This window comes from Perca fluviatilis, chromosome 3 (assembly GCF_010015445.1).
Source record: "Perca fluviatilis chromosome 3, GENO_Pfluv_1.0, whole genome shotgun sequence".
Lineage (NCBI taxonomy): Eukaryota > Metazoa > Chordata > Actinopteri > Perciformes > Percidae > Perca > Perca fluviatilis.
In genome coordinates this window covers 13,419,477-13,434,341 of record NC_053114.1, presented here as the reverse complement: position 1 = coordinate 13,434,341, position 14,865 = coordinate 13,419,477, and positions in this window count along the sequence as shown.

The following is a 14,865-nucleotide window of genomic DNA, read 5'->3' as shown; positions in this document are numbered from 1 at the left end:
GTCACGTGGTGGTTCCCCTGGGTCTCCTCCAGAAAGATTCAGAGATGGTTCTGTCGACTGCACCTCGACCCGATACGCCACAAGTGGCTGATGCTGACCATTCCTCCTTCTCTACAGTCAGACCTGACGTATTGGGGAAACTCCCGGACCCTGTCATCCAGGGTTCCCCTGGGGGGAGTGACGTCACACGTAACAGTGTACACAGATGCGTCCTTCACTGGCTGGGGAGGCATGTGCGAATCACAGGTGGTGGGAGGGAGATGGCCAGTTTCTCCTCTCCCCCACATTTAGGGGCATGACGATAGCCGACATCTGCGCAGCGGCTTCCTGGGCATCCCCATGCATGATTTGTCCAAGTCCTCCATGACCCACTCGGTCCTATCCTCACTCAATGGCAAATGATGGGCTGTTGGATGTGTGTTTTTTTCTGCTGTCTCCATCCCTCCTGCACTGGGTGGCTGTGAGTTATTAATCATGATATTAATTTTATCATTATTAAAGCACTCTCACAATCATGACATGGGCCTTACAATACAGTATTAGGCCAATTCATAATCATGACAAGTTTTTATCAGAATAAAATATTATTTGATACACTGACTTGCAAATAAGAAGAGGAATTAGTCTATGTTCTGCTTGTGGACCCTGTGTCGCAGGTGGCATTGACTACATCAGCTTTGCCCTTAACCCAATAGCAACAGATCTTACGAAATAGAACGATAGTTACATTATTGTAACTCCAGATTCTATGAGTATAGGCATAGCCCCCTAAGATGCGGGCCACCTGCTTCACTAACATTGGCTGAAGAAAAATGCTGATGTTGGGTTCTGCACCTGTAATATACAGTATCTGCGGACATAATAGAGGCCCTTGCTGAGGGAAAGGGTGCGAAAGAAATCTTCACGACTGCGCATGCGTAAAGGGATGAACCCAATAGCAACAGCTCTTAGGGGGCTATGGCTATACTCATAGAATCTGGAGTTACAATAACATAACTATCATTATGTGGACAAGTTGTCTCACTGTGTTAACATCCATGAACTTGTGAAGGAATGTCTCGTGGCATATCTGGGTCAGGTAGTGGCCAGCACAAAACCTTGCAGTCACAGCAATACATTTCAGTTGAAGGGAAAAAAACACCTAAAGAAGCAATAGCTGTATGATTTCCTGTGAACCTTTTTGCAACAAGGACAGGTCTTAGCAATTATTCTGCATTGCACACGGACAGCTTCTAACATCACTTAAAAGTTATAAATGAAGAGGTAGAGGCAGGACAGCCATCCCCCACTGAATTCAAACTAATGGTCTTTAAGTGACAGACTCTAGACTGTCACTTAAAGAATTAGATTAAACACTTTAAAGCCATTCTGTGCTCTTTCATCCATCCAAGGAGATGGGTGACAAGGACCACGCTGTTCTCATGAACCATTCTTTCATATAGCTATGATAGGTAATGCACTGTATTTCACATGTAATCCACGTATGTATTGCTGTATGCATCACATTGACTGCTGCTGTCTAAGACCACTCTGATCCATGTAGGAATTTAGGGTGTATGTTGGGGTGGATAGGTAGGTTATAAAGCTATGGGGTGGAGTTCGTCTCCCAGGGAAAAGACAAGACTTTCAACCAGGAAATGCGTGTTTGTGTCCTGGGAGTACTACTTAAAGGTCCCATGTCATGAAATTTTCACTTTATGAGGTTTTTTAACATTAATATGCATTCTGCCAGCCTGCCCATGGTCCCCCACTGGCTAGAAGTGCTGATAGGTGTAAACTGAGCCCTGGGTATCCTGCCTTTGAGAAAATGAAAGCTCAGATGGGCCGATCTGGAATCTTGCTCCTTATGAGGTCATAAGGACCTCCCCATTCTCTGCTTTGCCCACCCAGAGAATTTGGCCCGCCCATGAGAGAGAGACATCATGGCTTTCAAACGAGCAAAGTGGCAGTTGGTCAAGGCCACACCCTCACTCTCCACCTTGCCCCCCCCCCTCTCTCCTCCTCAATAGCTTCAGACACAGAAATGGCACATACTAAGGAAAGCTCATTCTGGGACTGGCTCTAGTGGCTGTAATTCTGCACCAAGGCTGAATTTCGGGAAAGAGACTTCAGATACAGTATTAGGGGACCACTAAGGTCTGTATCAAAGCATCCAAAGAGCACCATGTCATGGGACCTTTAAGGAGAGCAGTGTTTTAATCCAAACTATAATCTTTTTCTAATCTTAATTAGTCATTTTAATGCCTAAACGTAACTGTCGTAGCGGCATGACAGTCACTTTTTGTTGGCTAAACTTAACTGTAATGGCCGCTGAAAGGGCCGTCACCTCAAAGTGCTCATGGCTATCAACAACCTTTTGTTGGCTACATTTAACTGTAAAGACAGATAAACTTAACTGTCGTGTGACTGGCGGTCACGTGACCCGCAATTTTGTAGGATATCATACGAATCCATTCATGAGAATGGATGGAATGGTGGATCTGTTGCTGCTGAGATAAACATAAAAAGAGTTTGTTAGTTATATCTAAGATGATTTCCTAATAAAACAAGCTACATAATGGGCGACACAAGGACTGGTACACAACCACCAAGCACTCATTCTTTATTAATGTTTATTTTTCAAAATCCAATTCAAACACAATTAAACTTTATATTTATATATTTATTTTAAACTGAAATGGCTTCTTACGTTTGCTCAAACAGTCACAATCTTAAGAGAAGATTTACCCACAGATGTAGTTCTCTTTGAACACAATAACGAGTTCAGTGCTGTTGATTCAGAGGAGATCTGACTGTAGTTGGGTTACAAAGTGAAGTCTGCATGTCTGTTTTACTGTTGCAGTATACAGTATCTCTTCATGTAGCTTTTAGTCGGAAATCCAAAGAAACTAATGTCATATATCACATTATAAAGTGTTAAGCCATTTGTATTATAATTTAATTGTAACAACTAATCAGGCCAATTTGGAACAAGTCTGTTTCATCCAAAAGTGCACACACTGCTTTTGTTTAATAACTCTTTGTCTTCTGATCCAGTTGCTGCCAGTGTTTCTCATTAAGACGGGTGTCTCCAGGTTTCTCTTAAGACTTTAAAAGCTGTGTTCCCGTCACCTTTTATTCACTATCTAGTCCAAATGGAGTACTTTATCTCAGTTTAAATAGCATTACAACTTAGCAAGACATGCTCTTTGTTATGAACGTCCGTTTCTGATTTTGTACAGGAACAGGCAAGAATTCTTCAGATTTTAGGAGGCATGATAACATAATTTGAATTCTGAGAGTACACCAGACCACATCCATGACAATTGGACTAGTGCACGTCTCAATATGATTAAATTGGGTCTCAAAGCTCTTAGTGTATGTACAGTGAAAATTGACAACTCTCAGAGTGTTTCTGGATTTTCATCAACTCATAGCATTGTCTCATTTTGATATGACAGATGGTAGTAAAAGGGGACTGTTAATAGAGATTTTAGAGGTTAAAAAAAATAAGTGGTGATTGAAAACTTAGACATGCCCTGTTTACTTGCACCCCTGCAGCATTTTTAGCACCCACATCAGCTGAGGCTATTCCTAAATGCAAAGTGAATGTTTACTGTTTTATGTTGCCCTCCCTCCTTTCCTGCAGGGCCTAGAGAGAATATTCAAATACTGATTTTTGGCGTTGATTACCATGGCAACGAACTAAAATTTGGGTCAGCCCTGACAATAGCATGAGATGATTCAAGGGCAATTGTTTTCTTTTTACTGACAATTGTTTTGAAAAGAAACTGCCTTCATCAGTCAGCTGGAAAAGGCTGTGTATGTGTTTTGCAGACACGTAAAATATAGAATATATACAAATCGTTCATATTCCATTTATCTGGGCTCCCTGTGAGATAAAATAGTGCCAGGTAAACAGTTGGGAACAAAGCATGCATAATGAATGACTTTACCCTGCAAATATGGAGTGCCTTTACTTATATGTACTGTGCAATACAATGTATTCCATATATAAGGGCTGGAATTATTGCTGACAAAATTAGATATACACTAAACCAGCACTATATCAACAAAATTACTAAACCAATAATGATGTGTCAGAGTGCCCTTACCATTCAGTTTTGTTCTTAAGCCCATATTTCCTTGAAAGGCCAGTCAAATTAGAGAAATGCTGTTTTACTACAGAGACTATTTGGAGAAGAAAAAAAACATTTTAATCAAATTGCATGACAAATCTTCTATCACTGCCATCCCAGCTTTCATGCACTCTATTTCATGTTCCAGATGATGTGTTTTGCCTGTTGCTCATTTCATTTGCATGGAGTCAAGCTGCTGCCAGATAAATAAATAAAAAAGATGCTGATTGAAAGCATCTCTCATAATATGTCACGATAATGCACATACGCCACTCGCAAATAGGCTTTCAGGGACCCAGATTTCTGTCCACTGCATTAGGCAGGTCAATAAGAACAGAGCCCTTTAATTTCTCTTATCTCCATAATTATACATAATCTCCTAGTCTGTCAGTATATATGATAAAAAATAACAGGGTTTGATGGGTATCCCGCAGGGACAGAATGATTTAACTTGAAGGCTTTTTATTCCATTTGAGTTCTTTTAGATAAGGCACGGTTCTCTAATCTAGCATTAGGGATGTCTGTTACACATAAATGAGTCATCCCAGAAGCACATTACATGCCAGTCAGAGGAGCAGAATGATTCATAGAGGTACAGTGTTCCATGACAGACCGATATCCTGCCCCTGCTTCTAGTGACGAAAATGTCAACACTTTAAAATGTCAGAAAAGTTCCACATGTTTTAATTTGTTGTATGAGGATAACAAAATTTCCATGACACAACTGGAGAGTGTTAAAGTGTCTTTGTGCAAACCCAAACTGCTCTCACCAGGGTGTGTGAATGAACAATTATGATCGACATAATGAATCATGTCTGGGCACCTCCTTGGTGTTACTTTTCAACGCTAGGGTAGCTCACCTAGTTGAGCCTGTCTCCATGTGCAGAGGCTCAGTCCTTGCTGCAGCGGGTTCAATTCCAACCTGCGCCTTTGCTGTATGTCATTCCCCCTCTCTCTCCCCCTTGTCTTCAGCTGTCCTATGTAATAAAGGCCTAAAATGAACAAATTTAAAAAAATAAAAATACTTCTCTACTATTGTTGCTCTTTATCCTATGTCATCTTACAGCGCCACGGTTGAGCAGTTGCTCTGTCCGGTGCGTCCCATTTAGACCAGTCCCCCAGGAAGTGCACCGGGCTTTAAAGCAAATTGAACTTAGTGGACAATAGGGCTGGGCGTATCGATCTAAATATCGATAGTATCGATACCAACATGAGTATTGGTATCGGATCGATACTGTCATGATGAGATCGATACTTTTGTTGCAGTTTCTCTCAGAGTTCATGCGAGCACAGCGTCTCTCCAAGTCTGTGCGCAGTGTGCAAACAGCGCACCCCTCTCTCTCTCTCTCCCCTCCCCGCTCTGCCGGAGGCGGAGAGCGGAGAGTCAGAACAGTGAGAGAAGCCTGTGATGATGGCGGAAAGAAAGAGAAGCACTATGTGGAGTTTATTCACTCCAGCTGATACGAACACTGCCACATGTGATGTGTGCAAAAAAGTAATTCGCCACCACCAATTTGCATAAACACATTAAAACATTTAGATTTGCCTAAAATCTTTGTCCTGTGTGGCAAAATCACAAAATTATTCAATGATCGTGACGTTACAAGTACAAAGTATCGGTATTGGTATCGGCGATTCTAGCCCTGTATTTACTTGGTATCGGATCAATACCAAATTCCCAGTATTGCCCACTCCTAGTGGACAAACAGTGGAATTGCAACTCCTGGGCCTTCATGTAATGTCCTCTAGCATAAAAATACTTTTTCCCATAGATTTACATGACAAAAAAGACATCTGTAAATCAGTGGATCATTTCTTTTGAGTGTCACAACCCCCGCAAAATGACTCGTTTCACTATCAGAATTTTATCCATTGAGTACAATAGTATGACTGACATTACGGAAGCTGTGCCAATCATCTGGGGCATTTTTGACACCATAATGCCTTAATAGTGCCACTGAGCAACTCTCTAGGACTGAACGGGGCATTGCCTCGAACGCTGTATCCAGGTCTTATATCCATGATATAGACCCTAAAGGGTGCCTTGTGTGTCGGTATCTGACGCTATTGCTTATTGCTCCCTACTCTTTGTAGAACACTAATATTTCCCAAATTGTCGAACTATTCCCATACATAAATGTGTATATCTCTGTCAAACTTGTCGCCATCATGATAGCCATCATAGAACAGCTTTAGGGGATATTTGCAGACTTTTTCCACCATAATACTAATTGTTGTATTTCCAATGTTAATACATCTCAAGGCTAAAGAAATAGCTGCAGTTCAGATTTTGGTTAAAAAATGTTTAACTGCTTTGAAAGTGGATAATCTAACTACAGACATTTGTGGAGTATTTTAACATTTGGTAACCATATGCTTGATGCATCTTAATCAGAGCAAAAATAACTTAATATGCACTTACTTTTTAAAATCCATTCAAATTGAAATTACTAGTACAGTGCCCGTTGAAAATGTGCCTGTTTGGAACGGGAGATTGCTTGGCCTGTGGTATTGCTGCTTGTAGAATTCTTCAAAACCAAATTGTACCCCAAAATTACTTACGTAAGGACCCCAAACCACTTAATATGCAACTCCACTGTATAGGCTACTACTGACTTACAGTGTAGGCTACGTCTACATGAGGAAGACATTGTACTACTGTATTTACCTAACAGAGAACGGGGCAGATTCAGAATGTAATCACAATATATCACAATGACAGTGTGGAGTAATCAGACATTAGCGTCATGGACTCATGGCAGTGGCCATTTATTTGTACAATGATTTGCGACTCCTGCACTACCTGGAGCTAATCAACGCATATCTGCGTTCATCAACGACACCAGAACCGGACTGTTTGTGTGCGTGTGTGTGTGTGTGCACGCAGAGAGAGAGAGCGAGAGCGAGAGACATTGATTTTCTTGCATTGCACAGCGCTGTGAAGGAATAATCTCAGAGATTACGTTATGTTCTGCCAGCTCACATCAATTTAGTACAATAGCAGGAAAAGAGTCAAAGGATGTAACACCCCCGCCCCCCTCACCCTGTTGTAAAGCGTTGTGCATGTGGTGTCTGCGTGTGATGTGCAGGTTACCTTTCCCTCAAACACGCCCCCAGACACAGACACACATACATACAGATAGTACGTCTTGCTTTATTAGATAGATAGCCTGCCTATACAGTAAGTGGCATCACGCTCTGTCTGCCACTTGTTGTCTGTAGCTGGTTGTGCTTTGCATGTGTGGGATTCTGAAACGTCCTTAAATTCGTGAATTGTCGTTTCTTTATTCTTTATTCATTTTTTTTCACACATTTGTGATTTTGTGATTGAGACAATGTCGGACTCAGTAGTTTTCTCTGGACCCCTGCCAAACCTGACCAATGATGAAATGTACAGCCGTACGTCATCCTTCCACCGCTGGTTGTCGGGGTGGTGCCCAGCTAATGATGTGGGCTATGTGAATAATTGGGGGGCGTTCTGGGGAAAGCCTGGTCTGATGGAGAGAGACGGCATAAACCATGACAACCCAACTTTGATATTAGTAATCAGAGGTGCAGTATTACGCGCCCCTATGTGCTTCCGTTGGAGCAGTCGCCCACTCATAGTCTAATAAGCACGGTGTCTGTCCCCCGACTCGGGTTAAATCAAAGGTAAACAAAAGATGCGCTATACTTAACCTAATTGGAATAAAAATGACTGCAACGATACAACAAAATAGGAAAATTAGGTGTGGACTATTAAATATTAGATCTCTGTCTTCTAAAGCAGTATTGGTAAACGAGTTGATATCAGATAATAACATTGATTTATTTTGTCTTACTGAAACCTGGCTGGGCCATGAAGACTATGTTTGTCTAAATGAAGCCACTCCTCCCAGTCATATTAATACTCAAATTCCTAGAGGCTCAGGCCGAGGAGGGGGAGTTGCAGCCATCTTTGATTCAAGCCTTTTAATTACTCCTAAACCCAAATTAAATTATAACTCGTTTGAAAGTCTTGTTCTTAATCTTCAACATCCAAAATGGAAAACATTACAGCCAATTATATTCGTTGTTATTTACAGGGCTCCAGGTCCGTATTCTGAATTTTTATCTGAATTCTCAGAGTTTCTATCATGTTTAGTCCTTAAATCAGACAAAGTACTTATTGTAGGTGATTTTAATATCCATGTGGATGTTGACAATGATAGCCTTAGTACTGCTTTCAACTCATTATTGGATTCAATCGGTTTCAGTCAGAGTGTGCACAAGGCGACACACTGTTTTAACCACACCCTCGACCTTGTGCTGGCTATATTAAATTAGATAAAAGCTTCTACACTAGATGCCTATCTGACAGTGTTATAGCTAAATTTAAGGAAGATATTCCAACAGCATTTGACTCTATGTCATGCCTTAACATAACAGAGGACCTTTATGTTAACCTCAGTCCCTCTCAAATTGATACATTTGTAGACGGTGCTATGACTAGCCTACGAACGACCTTAGACTCTGTTGCTCCCCTGAAAAAGAAGATGATGAAGCAAAGGAAATTAGCACCTTGGTATAACACTCTCAAACTCGTAAATTAAAACAAATCTCGCGAAACCTCGAAAGTAAGTGGCGTTCCACAAAAGTGGAAGAATCCCGTTTGGATTGGCAAGAGAGTCTCAAAACCTATAGGAAGGCCCTAAGAAAGGCCAGATCAGACTATTACTCATCACTAATAGAAGAAAATAAGAACAACCCAAGGTTTCTTTTCAGCACTGTAGCCAGGCTGACAGATAGTCAAAGCTCTACTGAGCCATCTATTCCTGTAGCTCTGAGTAGTGATGACTTCATGAGCTTCTTTAATGATAAAATTACAACAATTAGATATAAAATTCATCACCTTTTGCCCTCAACTTCTAACGGTTCACCTTTAAATGCAGGGTCGCTAGAAATAACGACTAGTCTCGACATATACTTAGACTGCTTTTATCCTATAGACCTTCAACAATTAATGTTAAAGATATCCTCAGCTAAGCCAACTACCTGTCTCTTAGACCCCATCCCAACGAGACTACTCAAAGAAGCGTTACCCATGGTTAACACTTCATTACTAAATATGATCAATCTGTCCTTATTAACAGGTTATGTACCGCAGTCATTTAAAATAGCTGTGATAAAACCTCTTCTGAAAAAACCCACCCTCGATCCTGAGGTCTTAGCAAACTATAGACCTATATCTAACCTTCCCTTTCTATCCAAGATCCTTGAGAAGGTAGTTGCTAATCAGTTATGTGATTTTCTACATAGCAATAGTTTATTTGATGACTTTGAATCAGGATTTAGAAAGCATCATAGCACAGAGACGGCACTAGTGAAAATTACTAATGACCTTCTAACTGCTGCAGACAAAGGACTTGTCTCCATCCTTGTTTTACTTGATCTTAGTGCTGCATTTGACACTATTGACCATACAATCCTGTTACAGAGATTGGAACACTTAGTTGGCATTAAAGGAATTGCTCTAAACTGGTTTAAGTCCTATTTCTCTGATCGATCTCAATTTGTTAATGTTAATGATAAATCCTCCAAGTACACTAAAGTTAGCCATGGCGTTCCTCAAGGCTCAGTGCTTGGACCAATTCTATTCTCCTTATATATGCTTCCTCTAGGCAATATTATTAGGAAACACTCAATTAACTTTCACTCTTATGCGGATGACACCCAATTATACTTGTCAATCAAACCAGACGAAACCAGTCAGCTAGCTAAACTTCAAGCGTGCATTAAAGATATAAAATCCTGGATGACCTATAATTTAAATTAAATTGAAGTTATTGCCCTGGGCCCTAAACACCTCAGAACCTCATTATCTAAAGACATAGCTACTCTGTATGGTATTGCCCTGGCCTCCAGCACTACTGTCAGAAATCTAGGGGTTATTTTTGATCAGGATGTATCCTTTAACGCCCATCTAAAACAAACCTCAAGAACAGCCTTTTTTAATCTTCGTAACATTGCCAAAATTAGGAATATCCTGTCTCAAAACGATGCTGAAAAACTAGGGCCAACCATGGGCCTGCTGCACTCCCTGCTGAGCTCAGCGGTGCTCTGCAATGTGATGCTGCTTCCTGCTGAACCCTGCAGCTTCCCGCTACGTCCATCCATGCTCTGCTGGGCCACGCTACATCCTGTAACGCCCTGCAGCGCCCTGATATGACATGAACTACTACGACTACCATTTTAAGTCACTGTTCCATTATTAATGTGACTATTATTGCCACTGTTCATCACATCTCCAACCGGCCCGTCAGACACCGCCTACCAAGAGCCTGGGTCTGTCCGAGGTTTCTTCCCAAGAGGGAGTTTTTCCTCGCCACTGTCGCCACTGTTTGCTCTTGAGGGACTTATTGTAATTGTTGGGGCTTTGTAAATTATAGAGTGTGGTCTAGACCTACTCTATCTGTAAAGTGTCTCGAGATAACCTGTGTTATGATTTGATACTATAAATAAAATTGAATTGAATTGAATTGAATTTTGTGGGTCTGAGATGTATTTCACATTTTAGCTGCTAAAGCTCTGCTGTTTTCTTCAACACCTCTCTGTCTCTGGTCCTGCGCTGTGCTCACTCAGTGTGCAGTGTGAGAGGGGGAGTGGCCAGCGGCAAGAGCGGCAAAAGCCAATGTGTGTTTATTTTACCGATTTGTATTTAACAATATCTTTTGCATTTCTAATCCAAACAACGTCAAACTTGGCATTGCAATTACTCGTGCCCATAAAAAGACACCTGTCAAGTTTGAAATCCATCAGACTAACGGTTCGAGATATATGCGCATAACAGGCACACAGACACACAGACACACAGACAGACAGACGTTCCTGCAATTTATATATAGATCAGTTAAGAGCATGTTATGTTGGGAAAAAGCTGAAACGTGTATTGTAACAGAAATTGCAAGATTAATACTTAAATAAATTAGCCCAGTACTTATTTTGAAGGGTTTAGTACTAGCCCAGTTTACTGTGTGTTCCAGCTGCTATCAGCTAACCATCCAGCCAGCAGCTGTAGTCCACCAGCCAGCCAACTAATGTTCAGCACACCAAATGATTAAGGGCATAGGATAAGGATAAAGATTTACCAGACTCATCTGAAGCTCCCGTTAATCTGCTGTTGGCATTGCAGTTTGGATTGCATTAGCATTATTACAGTGTGTATCAGCTGGTTACAGGAAGTGGAGGTCTCCGCATGTGTAGCACTGGTGGGACTGCTAAAGGATGGAGTAAGGCTAATGGAGACTTAGCTATAGTAACACAACCTTAAATGTGGCTTTAATGCCTGGCAGGGTGGGACTGTAGAGTATATTTAAATGAGGTAACTGAGTTGTTATGAAAATATGCATGATTTCTAACTTCCATAATGACTATTTTGGCAAATGGTCAGGGTGTTGCTTCAAATACAGTCGCAGAAACGTGTGCACTGGCCACCTGGAGTTTTTTGTAGATTGATAGCAGGTTGGAATACCCTTTGGATCTTGATTAATGTATGCATTGACTCTTCTCTACCTACATCCACTCTCTCTTCTCTCTCTAAGTCTTAAAAACTTCATTTTAGGTTCTGAGTTTTACTTTTAATTATGGAGGCGTAATTATGGGTGATGTTTCTGTAGCCTGACGCAGTGAATCATGGGAGGACACAATGATGCCAATACTTGATTTATGACTGCAACATCCATCCAAACATATTTTATAGAGATGCTAAACAGTAAGAGGAATAGGTTTACAAACAAATATTCTAATCAGTGAGTGCACTGATTAGTACCAATTTCTTACTTCTTTTCTGGAGTCATAATGGTTGCATGTCCAACCCTGATCAGTTATCTAAACTTTAGCCCTAAAACAAAATCTTAATCCTAAAATATGATGTTTTTACTTGTTTGTGGGTACTGGATTAAAAGATGTGAGTCCACACAATTTGACTGTGTGACAGAGATATGTGTTGCTGCTATGCCTTATACCCACTCTCACTCTCACACACACACACACACACACACACACACACACACACACACAACAAGCATCACATTAAGCTCTACTTTTTGGGTTTGGGAGAAATTCATTTGCAATATTTGACCATTTAGACAAAAATAAATATAATCATTAAAGCCTAATATAATGGAAAGTTGATTAATAGCACAGGCTTGCAACATCATCAGTTACGCAACATAAATCATTGATTGCACTGCCACGGCTGAAAAATTAGCTGATTCACATTGATACAATTTCAATTAGACTTGATCTTGCTTCACAGCACTTTACAAACACAATTGTCTTCAAAGGAAATAGTTGCATTCTTTTATAAGTATAATTTGTTACGTTTACTGTGATTGAAATAATCGCCTGAAATAGGTAGAAACTGACTTTCAAATGGGGGTTTTGTGTGTGTCTCCATGAGTGCATCCGCTGTGTGTATATTTCAAATGTCATGTTGTGATTTTGCCAAGGCTATGAAGTCGTTTATCAAATTACTCCATACATATGGATGGAGAGACTGGATATATGGCGTCTATTTGATTAAGAGAGACCTTTGACAAAAGAGCCAGTAGAGCCGAAGCTCTGTGGGTGTACACTGCATAAAGCTCATCCTGAGGGACCAACCTCTAGATGGAATTTCAAGCAGTCTGCCAGCAGTGCCATTGCTGCTGGAGCACTGACGAGACGGGAGCTTTTTCAGGTCACTTACATATTCAATGTAAGGGATGCAGATTGGGCAGTTCTTGTTTGTGGTGAATATCAAACAGTAGTCTAAAAACCTATTCTCTTCAACTGAACAGAATAAAGAAGCACGACAAACTGGCAAGGTGCTCAGTGTTCTGATTCAGAAAAAGAAAATCTACCAAGCCTAAGTATAGTTCTTTGTCAAATGTAATTGCACAGTAGGCATTTAGAGCTGTAGTTTCAATTGATTAAAACAAACAAAAAAAGCCCTTTTACTTACACACGCAGCAATTAGAACATTTCGTCTTCGTTTCCAAAACATAGAGTAATTGCATCATCCGAATCACAAAACATGTGATGTGCTGGAAGTGTAATTGTGTGTAAGTACAAACATTAATGAAAATTGAATTATTTTAACTTAGCTATATTGTATAGAAAGACTGAAATGAGACTGCAACTAACAAACACTATCAATCAGTCAACCAACTATTCTTCTGTAGAAGCAATTTGTATCTAAGATCTGAAACATTCTATAAATGATCCTTGCTATTTAGATTCAAATACATGTCATTACCTCATCATTTGACCATTGTAGTTTGACAGAGTCGCATGTGCACTCACTGGGTGCATTGTTGAGTGTGGGTACAGCGAGGTGAGAACACCTAAAAAGGTTGAGATGAGCATGTCAGCCACACAGACAGAGAACTCAGACTTCCGAGAAAAAAACAGTGGCTTGCGTAAACAGTGGAGTTACGCACAGGAATTATATGTCAGGTGTGCGCTGCTCACAGAGTGCTGGTATGTGCACACTCAAAGCCTGCAGGCCCTTGCCTGACTTGCTTTCTGCTAAACAAGAAGATGAGAAAGATTGAACAGCTTTTAAACAAATCAATACTACTTGCTCTCTGCTACGATATCTTTGATTGGCTCATTTGATAACATTCTAGAGGAACCAGAAAGCATCACCTCTCCAACACCCCACAAAGCTGTGGTCACGGCTGGCTGTGGCTTATGAAATTGAGATAGTTTTTACATGCTTTGGGTGATTTTGGTGAATTTTTAATTAGTACAGAGCATCGGAGGTCTTATCGCCATTAGAGACAGCCTCCATAGCTTAGCTGGCTACCTTTTAAGTTAAAGGGATAGTTCGGATATTTTTAAGTAGAGTTTGTATGAGGTGGCCTACTTATCCATAGTCAGTGTATACTGATACTACAGTAGATATTAATCGGCATGCCCGCAGTTTAAAAAAACAGACTGGAGTCCTGATACAAAATATAATCAATGTATTGCTGTGTACAGAGGCCAGCAAATATTTTAGCCACCTAAACAAAGGCCCACTTAAAAAAACTATACACAACAGCAACCATAGAACTACCGTATCCCTACACAGAAGCGCAAGTGTGTCGCACACTGTAACACACCACAGATCAGCTGTTTGGATCAGACATTCAGCGGTTTCTGGAAGAGACAACAAATACAAGAACATTAAAAAGAGTGTTTATGACAGCAATGCCGTTCAATGTGGAGACAAGAGTGCTTAGCTTCTGTGTCGGTACTCCTGCCTGCTTCCCTTAACTGTTGACGTGCCAACCGCCATCTGTAGGCATTACACTAAATCATAAGTATCTCATTCAACCCCACTTCAAAATATCCAAATTATCCCTTTAAAACCCTGTAATGTTTTTAGCTCCAAATGAAATGTAGATATCTATGGTTGTATCTCATGTGCCCTTTTAGGGAGTGTGTGACTATGTCAACTGTGTGCTCAACATTAACAATCTAAAATGTATTTAAAATTGGTACCAAATATTGTTTAACAGGTTCCTCTGTTTTAATAACAATTTTGTGTGAAGGTTTGAAGCTATCCTACTGTATTGTTGACATGAAATCAAAATTGATCTATTGTTTTATTCAGTTTGATACATTTTAAAATATGTCCATTAAATATAAGACATTTACGAGAAATTGGTTGGTAGTCTGTAAGAATTACAGTGTAACCGATGCAGTTTACTGTAATAGGATGGCCGACATGAGAGAGATAATTGATGGCATTTGACTTTTG